The sequence below is a fragment of the Sus scrofa genome, chromosome 1 (genome assembly GCF_000003025.6).
Source record: "Sus scrofa isolate TJ Tabasco breed Duroc chromosome 1, Sscrofa11.1, whole genome shotgun sequence".
In the NCBI taxonomy this organism is placed as follows: Eukaryota; Metazoa; Chordata; class Mammalia; order Artiodactyla; family Suidae; genus Sus; species Sus scrofa.
In genome coordinates this window covers 181319263-181329667 of record NC_010443.5, presented here as the reverse complement: position 1 = coordinate 181329667, position 10405 = coordinate 181319263, and positions in this window count along the sequence as shown.

The following is a 10405-nucleotide window of genomic DNA, read 5'->3' as shown; positions in this document are numbered from 1 at the left end:
ATACTGGCTGAGCCTGCTGAAGATCTGTTGAAAAGAGCTGCTGGAGGTGAGGAATCATTTGGAATAAGCAAATTGAGGTATTTGGGTTCAGCTTCTCCATATACTCTTTTAACTTACCTGAATCTTTTTCAGATACACATTTTATGTCTCGGTGTGTCACCTTTTCAAGTATACAGTGATTTCAAGGGGGAAAATAGGATAATCTTTTGATCTGACAAAATCATTATTTGCATTAGCATAATTTCTTTCCCAGGCTATAAAATTTCTAAGGTGGTAGAATACATCCTCTTTGTGAAGAGAGGTATGCAAGATTTAGCTCAACCCATATTGAAGGATAGCGATATTAGAGAAGAAAAAGTTGGAAACGCTAAAGCTTTCCACTTCAGTAAAGAATCAAATTGTTGAACTAAAATTAATCTTAAGGAAGTTATATTAATAAAGTATAAACTTAATAATCTAACCAGACCTGACTAGTTACTAGCCCTCACAATGAATAATAATTACTTAAATAATTTGCTAAATTTTAAAGCACTGATAGAAATTTCTTAATAGATTAAACATTAAAAATGTGTGTTTTAATATGGATAATGGAATGGACATTCCTTAAAAAAACTAAAAATAGAGTTGCCATGTGATCTAGCAATCCCACTCCTAGCACATATCCAGAAAAGACAAAAACTCTAATTATAAAAGATACAGGCATGCCAATGTTCATACCAACACTATTTACAATAGCCAAGATATGAAAGCAACCTAAGTGTCATCAAGACACTTAGGATAAAGATGTGGTAAATATATACAATGGAATATTACTCACCCTTAAAAAGTATGAAATACTGTCAATTGTAGTAACATGGATCGACTTGGAGATTATCATACTCATTGAAGTAAGTCAAACAGAGAAAGACAAATATCATATGATATCACTTATATGTGGTATCCAACATCTTATAATAATTGATAAAGGAAAGGAATCTGAAAAAGTATATATGTATACATACACACACACGTATATAATTGAATGAATTTGCTGTGCATCTGAAACATTCTAAATCAACTACACTTCAATTTTTTAAAATTTGTGTTTTGAACAAACAGCTACTGCCAAATACTATATAGAAATAAACTTTTAGGAGTTCCCGTCGTGGCGCAGTGGTTAACGAATCCAACTAGGAACCATGAGGTTGCGGGTTCGGTCCCTGCCCTTGCTCAGTGGGTTAACGATCCGGCGTTGCCGTGAGCTGTGGTGTAGGTTGCAGACGCGGCTCGGATCCCGCGTTGCTGTGGCTCTGGCGTAGGCCGGTGGCTACAGCTCCGATTGGACCCCTAGCCTGGGAACCTCCATATGCCGCGGGAGCGGCCCAAGAAATAGCAACAACAACAACAAAAAGACAAAAGACAAAAAAAAAAAAAAAAATAAGAAATAAACTTTTAAAGGATTATTAGGGCTACCAAAAATTATTTGCATAAATCATATTGACCACATACATATTGACTACAGTCACTTCCTTACCTCTATACTCCATTCCACTATTCTTCATTTTACTAGCATATATAATAAAGAATATACATGTATGTATTTTTATTATTATTTTTTTTGCTGTTTTAGGGCCGCATCAGTGGCATGTGGAGGCTCCCAGACTAGGGGTGTAATTGGAGCTATAGCTGCCGGCCTCTACCACAGCCACGGCAATGCAGGATCCCAGCCATGTGTGCAATCTACACCACAGCTCACAACAATGCTGGATCCTTAACACACTGAGCGAGGCCAGGGATTGAACCCATAACCTCATGGTTCCTAGTCGGATTCATTTCCGTTGTGCCACAACAGGAACTTTTTTTTTTTTTAATGGATGTATTTAAATATATTCAAATTCTCATGAAAGTGAAATCTATGAAGAATAGCTATAAAAATACATCATTAAGCACCTTTCACAAGTATTGCCTGATTTCCCCTTGGACTTATTAACAGTGGTTTCCAAACCTATAGATGTATCAGAACCACTTAAGAACTGGTGACAGGGCTGGGAATTTCAAAAAAGAGCAACAGACTCTCCAAATGACTCTGATGCCCATTTGTGACCATATGGGTAATTTCTCTGTTAATGCTGATGCTAATGTAATATTTAAATGAAGAGGCCAGATAAAAGATAATTTTGAAATGTCCAATTAAAGCCCCCAAATACTTTAGGTACTATTACTCCACCATCCCCTTCCAATGCATAAAAATGTGTGTTAGGGTGTGTGTAGGGAAAATGTGTTAAGATGTGTTAGTAAATCTTTTTAACACAATAAGGACATTGATGTCAGTGCATGCAATTCAAATTCTGGAAGAGCTGCCTATTTTTAATTTTCCGTGATGTAAATGGACTAAAACTCTGACCATTAATTTGGTCAAGAAGCTGTTGACTTTAAACAAATAGATGACCAGTTATTTCTCCAGCAAAAAAGGGTTTACTCAAGACCAGCAAAGAATTGCAGTTCAGGGTCTGCAACCATGGTAAGCCACTTGCAAGTCCCAGACAACAAGGAAAGGAGATCTCTTTTATAAAGGAGAGAAGGAAATTAGGAGAGTATAGAGGCCATTGGAGGCATTGAGAGTTCAAGATATCATATCATGGCTTTTCACTGTTGTGACAGTCTCTCATTGGCTGAGCTCTTGCAGAGCAAGAGCAGGAAGTCTTTTTTTTCTTTCTTTTGGACTCTGCTATCATTGTAGGAAGTTTTAGCCCAACTCTATTTTAATTGAGGTTTCTGTTTATTAATTTTTACCAAGCCATTCAACTAAAGATAAAGCCACAGAGCCTACCAGTCTTAATGAATAACAATGAATAATGTGAATAACCCATCCCAGAAGCATCACAATAACATTAAGTCCACAGAAACTTCCATGTGAATCTAATAGGAAATAAACCATGGTCTTAATTAACATTTCCATAAGTATGCTACAGGGCAGCTCTGAGAAAATGGAATATAGACTGAATAGAATATATAAACATCCTAATTTTTACATCTTCCCATTTCATAACTTTGTTCATTTAATGCTGCCTCATAAACATCTACATATTTCATCTGCACTCAGGGCTTTGGAAGGTGACACTTCACAGATAAGTACAAGGCTACATAGATGGATACTATTTTGTTCTATGAATGACAAATGGCTTCAAAAGAGTGGTTTCCAGGAATGCAATTCATTTAAAATAATAATGACAGGTGATTGTTTATTGATTATTTACTTGTTATAGGTACTGTCCCAAGTGTTTTATTATCTTATTTAATCATAACAGTCATCCTATGAGATGGTACCATCGCAAATCCTATTTTCAAAAAAGGAAATCGGGGCACAGATAACATACCCAAATTTAAATAGCCCATTAGTATTGGGGTTTCTAAATAATTGTTTTAAAGCAAAATGGAAAAAGTCACATGGAAACAATGGAAACACCTACATGTACACTTTTTTAGCAAGGTGTTTGATTTTCAGACAGTGAGCTATGGTGTCAGGAAACTTTGAGAAGTACCCAAGATATATGCCTACTCAAATCCAGATTTGTGTATGGGACAAGAAAGACTAGGGACAAAATTCTCAGCCCCGTTTCCAGTGAGTTGGACCCATTTTAAAATAATTATAAAGAACTGTATGAGTTTATAAAGAATTACATATCCTTTGGCAAGAAGATGTCAATGGAGCAGTGCTTGATGACACCTAGTCCACTCCAATATTTTAAGCTTAAGTTTGCCCGTGTTTTAAATTGATATACTGAAGGAGGAATGACCTAAGCTCTTGGGTAAGTTGCTACTGCACCTGCATTCTCTTGGCAACTTAGCTTTTCCCCTTCCAGTTTCCAGTTACTTCATCTGAGCCATACACACACCATAAAGGAGAATTGGACAGTTCACGGTATGTGTGGGGAACGATGACAGTCCCTAGAATCACCTTTGCCTTCAGTCTCTGTGATTTTGTTTATCATTGTAGGAGCTGAGTTGTAAAATGGATCATGTGACAGGAGCCTCCTCTGTCAGCTGTGGCTCCCAGTGTGACTGTCAGCCCAGGAGGAATGTGAACAATGCAGAACCACCCACAGCTGGAGGCTCCCAGTCAGAATGGGGTGGTAGGGACCAAGTTTCTGTTCCCTCTAAGGATCAGGCACCATGCCCTCCCATCTCACTCAAAAGCCATGGAAAGAATTTGGCAAACTATTTCTTAAATCAAGGATTTCCCTATTACTCTTTGCAACTTAAAGAATTCCAAGTCCTTGAATCTCAGGAAAATCCAGTCATTAAAAACTTTTGAGATATTTGGGAAAGAAATGAGTTAAATGGAAATGATTTTTAAATGGTTTTAGATGGATTTATGGATTACTTTCATGAAGATATAAAGATATCAACTTACGAATTTAATTCTTATCCTCAGTTTTTCAGATTGCCCCCATTATTTGTAATTCCTACTTCAAAATAAAACCCCTTGGGCTTTGTGATTCACTATGCTCATTAACAAGGAATAAAATGTTTTCCCTGTTCTCCATTCCCTCGAAGCTTGTTTTTAGATATAGGACATTGCAAGTGTGTGCGGAAGGGTAAAATGCTGTTGCTAATTGTACTGTTCTGTGCTGATTAGATGCCATTTGCTTGATGTCAGTTTTTTCCCTCAGCAACTATTTCCAGCCAGTGGTGTCACTCTTATGTATTACGCTTTGCCCCCCCACCCCCCCAAAAAATTGCAAAAATGTGTTTCTAAAATAAAGGAATGACACATCCATTTAACATCGTTCATTTACATACTAAATGGGGACACATCAATTATAGAGTAAAATCACTTTTTAAAGGATTTTGATTTAATGGCTGTTATTTCAAATGTTTATTCCTTCCCTTAAATAGGAGCATATTCATGCAAATTTCTTGTCAGTTATTTTAAAGAAAAACAAACATTTATCTTTTAAATGTAAAATGCCATCACTGTTTACTTAAAATGTTTATGAATGTGAGGAAATAGTTCAAAATGAATCTAGCCTCTTTTTCCCTCCAGCTGCCTCAGTTGGTCTCTTCTTCCTCAGCCCTTTTGGGGAGCAGGGTATCCCCCCTTTTCCTCTCAGGTCATCCTTTTCTTAGTGCCATGGAATCAGGACATAGAAACAACCACCCCTTGACCCACAGGAAATGAGCACTGTGCCTTGTAATAACAAGAGAACTTCCAGAGCTCACATCCCTCATTCTGGCCTTTTCCCTTTAGATTTTATCTTCAAATTGGACCTTATGAATAATAAATGTCATTTGAACAGCTTTTTGCAGTGTTTAAACCACAGGCATGATCTCTTGGGCCTCACAAAAACAGGATAGGGAGGGAGGTCCTGTTGTGGCTCTGTGGTAATAAACCCAAGTAGTATCCATGAGGTTGCAGGTTCGATCCCTGGCCTTGCTCAGTGGGTTAAGGATCCAGCATTGCCGTGAGCTATGGTATAGGTCGAAGACACGGCTTGGATCCTGTGTTGCTGTGGCTGTGGCATAGGCCAGTAGCTGCAGCTTCGATTTGACCCCTAGCCTGGGAGCTTCCATAGGTCACACCTGTGGTCCTAAAAAGCAAAATCAAAACCAAAACCAAAACCAAAAAAAAAAAAAAAGGACAGGGACTTCCTGAACCATATTTTCAACACAAGTCAGCACTTCACATGGCAACTTCTCTAGAGCTGCCTGAAATGGGTCAATAGCACATAACCAGATAGAAAATAGTCAGCTTTGGGCAAATTTGATGACTTGACTGAAGCAATTTAGTTGGTTGCAGAATGGAATAGAACCCTAGGGTAGGAGTGGACAGGGACAGTCAGGCAATGATCCCCACATTCTTCCCTCACTTCTGCAGAAGTGAGTGTGAACAGGTCAGAGTAAGGGGTAGGAACACACCACATGAACTCTTCCATTTATTCTTTAGCAGGGAAAAAAGAAAGTTATTTCCTAGATAAAGGATATTTGGAAAAGACCAATTGTGGCTACTTTAATGAGTGATTACTATATGTCAGGCACTCTAAGTGCTTTGCAAGTTTTTCTTATTTGAGCTTATGCCTCTCACAAACCAGTGAAGTTGATAGCAATTTTCCCCCTTTTTATAATAAAAAAGATGAGGTAATTGAGTCATGGAGAAGCCTCTTGTCCTAAGATTTTTTCCCCCCAGCTTTGAGATATAATTAACCTATACTATGCTATAAGTTTAAGGAGTACAGTGTGATGATTTGCTACAAATACGTATTGTGAAATGATTACTGCAATAAGATTAGTTAGCACATCTCTCCTTGTCTGAGTTCTAAAGCCAGGGTTTGCACAAACAGTTAGACTGCAGAGAACTTAACAGCTAAATATGCTGTCTTGTAATAAATTTTACTTAAATTAGTAAAGGAAATGAGACTATTTTCAATTGTTTTCTAAATATACTTGTTTGAAAATTGAACAACCAAGAACCTTTACTTATATGCCAATGATTGTGTTTGCTAGTACCTGGGCTCATGTCATCAGAATGGCTCTGGGTCCACACACTGGACCATGCCAGGCTCCGCCTTCTTAGTCCTGGAAAAGACCTGAAGCTTCATACCCAACACTGCCTAGGAGTCTCTGAGAGGAGGAGAATCGGAAAATAGAATTTTAGAGCTGGAAGGAAATTAAAGAGAGTTTAATCTCACCTTTTCTTCTTCTTTTTTTTTTTTTTTTTTTTTTTTTGTCTTTTTAGGGCCACACTCGATGCATATGGAAGTTCCCAGGCCAGGGGTTGAATTGGAGCCACAGCTGCCGGCCAGAGCCACAGATCTGGGCCAGAGATTGAACCTGCATCCTCATGGGCACTAGTCAGGTTCGTTATACATAGCTAACCAGTAGCAGAGAAAGTATTCAAGCCCGGGCTTTCGGTCTGCATTCTTTTATTTACACCAAGCTGCCTCCAAATCCGTGAGAAAGAATTTTCCATTGGCTTTTCCAGGGTTTTAGGAAATGTCAAAAGCTAATATCCATGTATTTCAATAAATTTATCTAAATTTATTTTTGCCCCATTACATACATTGGTTAATGAAAATGTGTTTGGATTTCCCAAGAGTACTTGAATTTCATGAGTTTTACCTTTCCAACAAAGGGGCCAGGCTCAGCAATTTAATTTTCATGGGCTAAGAGCTCTGATTAAAGCCTTTACCTTGACACATAATTGGTTTTGAGAATAGGGGTTAGAGATAATTTAGAGACATGATAAGCATTCATTCATTTACTCAAACAGATTGTACTGCATGCCTATTAGGTTTTAGGCACCGAGGTAGATACAGGTCACACAAATATCATACAGCACTTCTTCCCCTTCAGGAATAATTTTTCCCTTTCTTTCTTAGCAAAGGATCCGATATAATCTTGCTGCTCTTAAATTAGGTTGATGTTTCCTAAGGTGTACAATTTGTGGCATGCCACATGATTTCAGATGGGAACAGACAAGCATTTAAAACATTGCTATGAGTCCATATCAACGTATTTCAGAAAAATGGTAACAGCTCACAGATCCATATTTAATGGGTGTTATAGCTTAGGATGTAGCTAATCATGCTGGTGATTCACTTTCTGCAGACCATATGCACCACAGCATGGTGCTCAAGCGTGTTCTGTAAACCTTCTGCCATAACATTTAGAGAGTACAATGATATGGTTTTTTAAAAGTACAGATGATATGGAGCAATAGCCTGGATTCTGCATGCACTGAGGTTACGTATTCATCATTATGTTCTTTTAAAAGATATATCAAAAATGTCACTTCTGAGGTTGACAGTGATTTAGTATGTGAAGTGTGATACATCTTTATTATGCTAATCACTCATGGTGGCCATTCTCTCTAAGGCACTTTAAAGTACATGTTAAAGTACACATGTTAGGAATTGCTTAGGGTTATTTATTTATTTATTTATGTTTGGGCTGCACCCACGGCATATGTAAGTTCCCAGGCGAGGGGTTCAACTGGATCTACAGCTGCCAGCCTACACCACGGTCACAGCAGCGCTGGATCCTTAACCCACTGAGCGAGGCCGGGGATCAAACCCGCATTGTTGTGTCTGTATTACAACCAGTAAGCATCAAAACTAATCAGTGGAAACAAGTCATGTTAAACTCAGTTGTTTAATGAGATGGTTGAACTTATTGTTCGCTTCTGCAGGCTGCATATTTGGGCAATAGACTTTCTCCTGTATTAAAACTACCTCATATACCCATATCACTTCTTTGTAAGCTCTTTAAAAAACCAAGTACCTGGCTGTGACACAGAAAGGTACAAAAGGCTGTAATAGTCCAGAGCAAGCTAGGATCTCAGCTTTCCCAACTCAAAACCTCTGATATGTCGTATGACTGAAAAGGAGAGTGAGAAGAGGAGGTAAACAGCAGCAGACTTTCAGGTCCATCTCCAGAGACTGTGCTTTTGGAGGTTTAGTACTAATAAATCTGCATTAAAAAAACTCCCAACTTATCATCAAAAAAAATCACACCTAGAGAAAAATATTGTTAAAAAATCCTATGTATTTATTACTTAGATTGAATGGTTATTATTTTGCCATATTTGCTCTACTTTTTGAAGTATTTGAAAGAAAATCTTAAACAGCATGATATTTCACATTAAACACCTGAGGGTATGTCCTTAAGATAACCAGTTACCATGATCACACCTAACACAATTAATAATAATTCCTTGGCCTTCAAAACTTTCCACTTAATCCCAGAATATCTTCGTAGGTAATAAGTTGGCTTGTTGGAATCCAGGTCCAAACAAGCTCCATGCACTGCATGTAGTTATTACACAAGCTGGGCTTTGTTTATTTTTTAGTTTTGTTTTTAAATGAAGAATTCCCCTTTCACATGAAACCACCGTTAATCAGTACCTCAATCAGGCTGGCTCTCTGGGTTCTTAGAACATAATTCAGATTTAGACAGGGTCACAGGTACCATTTCTCTTTCAATATCTTTTATTTTTTTATTTTTTATTTAATTTTTATGGCCACAGCACGGCATATGGAAGTTCCCGGGCCAGGAATTGAATCTGAGCCATAGCTGGGACCTATGCCACAGCTGTGGCAAGGCCAGATCCTTTAACCCACTGTCCTGGGCCAGGGATCAAACCTGCACCTCTGCAACGACCTGAGCTGCTGCAGTTGGCCTCTTAACCCACCGAACCCCAGCAGGAAGGCCTCTTTCAATATCTGTCCAGGTTCTATGGATATGCCAATGTGGCTCCTTATTGGAGATATCAGACAGAAGTGGGGTGAAATTGAAAGAGTTGCCTAGATAGGCGAACTCTGGCTGCGACAAGAAATTATACTCCTAAGAAACTGCAAGTTTTCTGTCATCTTTCCCCACAATGTTTTGCAAAATGTTCCTATGATTAAAAGTTTTCTCTCTCTCTCTCTCTTTTATTTTTTTATTTTTTGGTCTTTTCAGGGCCGCACCCGCAGCATATGGAAGTTCCCAGGCTAAGGGTCCAATTGGAGCTACAGCTGCCATCCTATACCATAGCCACAGTAACACCAGATCTGAGCTGCATCTGCAGTCTACACCACAGCTCATGGCAACGCTGAATCCTTAACCCACTGAGAGAGGCTAGGGATCAAACCTGCATTCTCATGGATCCTAGTTAGATTTGTTACCACTGAGCCACAAGGGGAACTCCTAAAAGTTTTTCTCTTCAGGCAGCTCAGAAAATCCTCTTATAGCATCCCTCTCTTGGAGGCTGATAAAACACATTTAATATATTAATGTCTTTTTGGTGTTGCACAAATTTCAACTTTGTGTTTCCCAAACATATTTAATTATGGAGTTGGGTTTTTTTTTTTTCCTTCCTCCCATCACAGATCACCTGCTATCTTTCGGAATGTCATTAAGGATGTGCATTGATCTATGCTGCTATTATCACTGCTTTCATTAGGTACACAAATAAACATTTATTCTGGCAAAGTACCTTGTCATCGCTTTTGCTAGTTTTTCCCCTCACCCTGAGATCCTGTGGTGTAAACTGGCATTTTTATTTCCATTCAGAGATAAGAGCTATTAAGTACATAATATGAGCTGAGTAACCACTTGCTGCCAGAGTCAGGACTTAATTTAAAGCCCTAAAATTTGAAGACTTAATTGGTGAAAATCCAAATAATCCCCAAATAACTGGGGTTTGTATTGGCTGTTGAGAAAAAGTAATTGAGCAGAATGTTACTTGTGTTCTCATCTCTTGCCTCCGTCCCTCTTACCACTTCCTAAGCTAAGTATGAACAGCCCTAGACTTGATGCTCTGAGAGAAAGAAGCTCTAAGGGGAGGCTGTGCCATTTCCCTTGAATCCTGAAGATGAGTTACTACTTTTTCTTTCATGACAACCATATACATAAACATTTATGGAAAAAGTGGAGTAAGAAACAC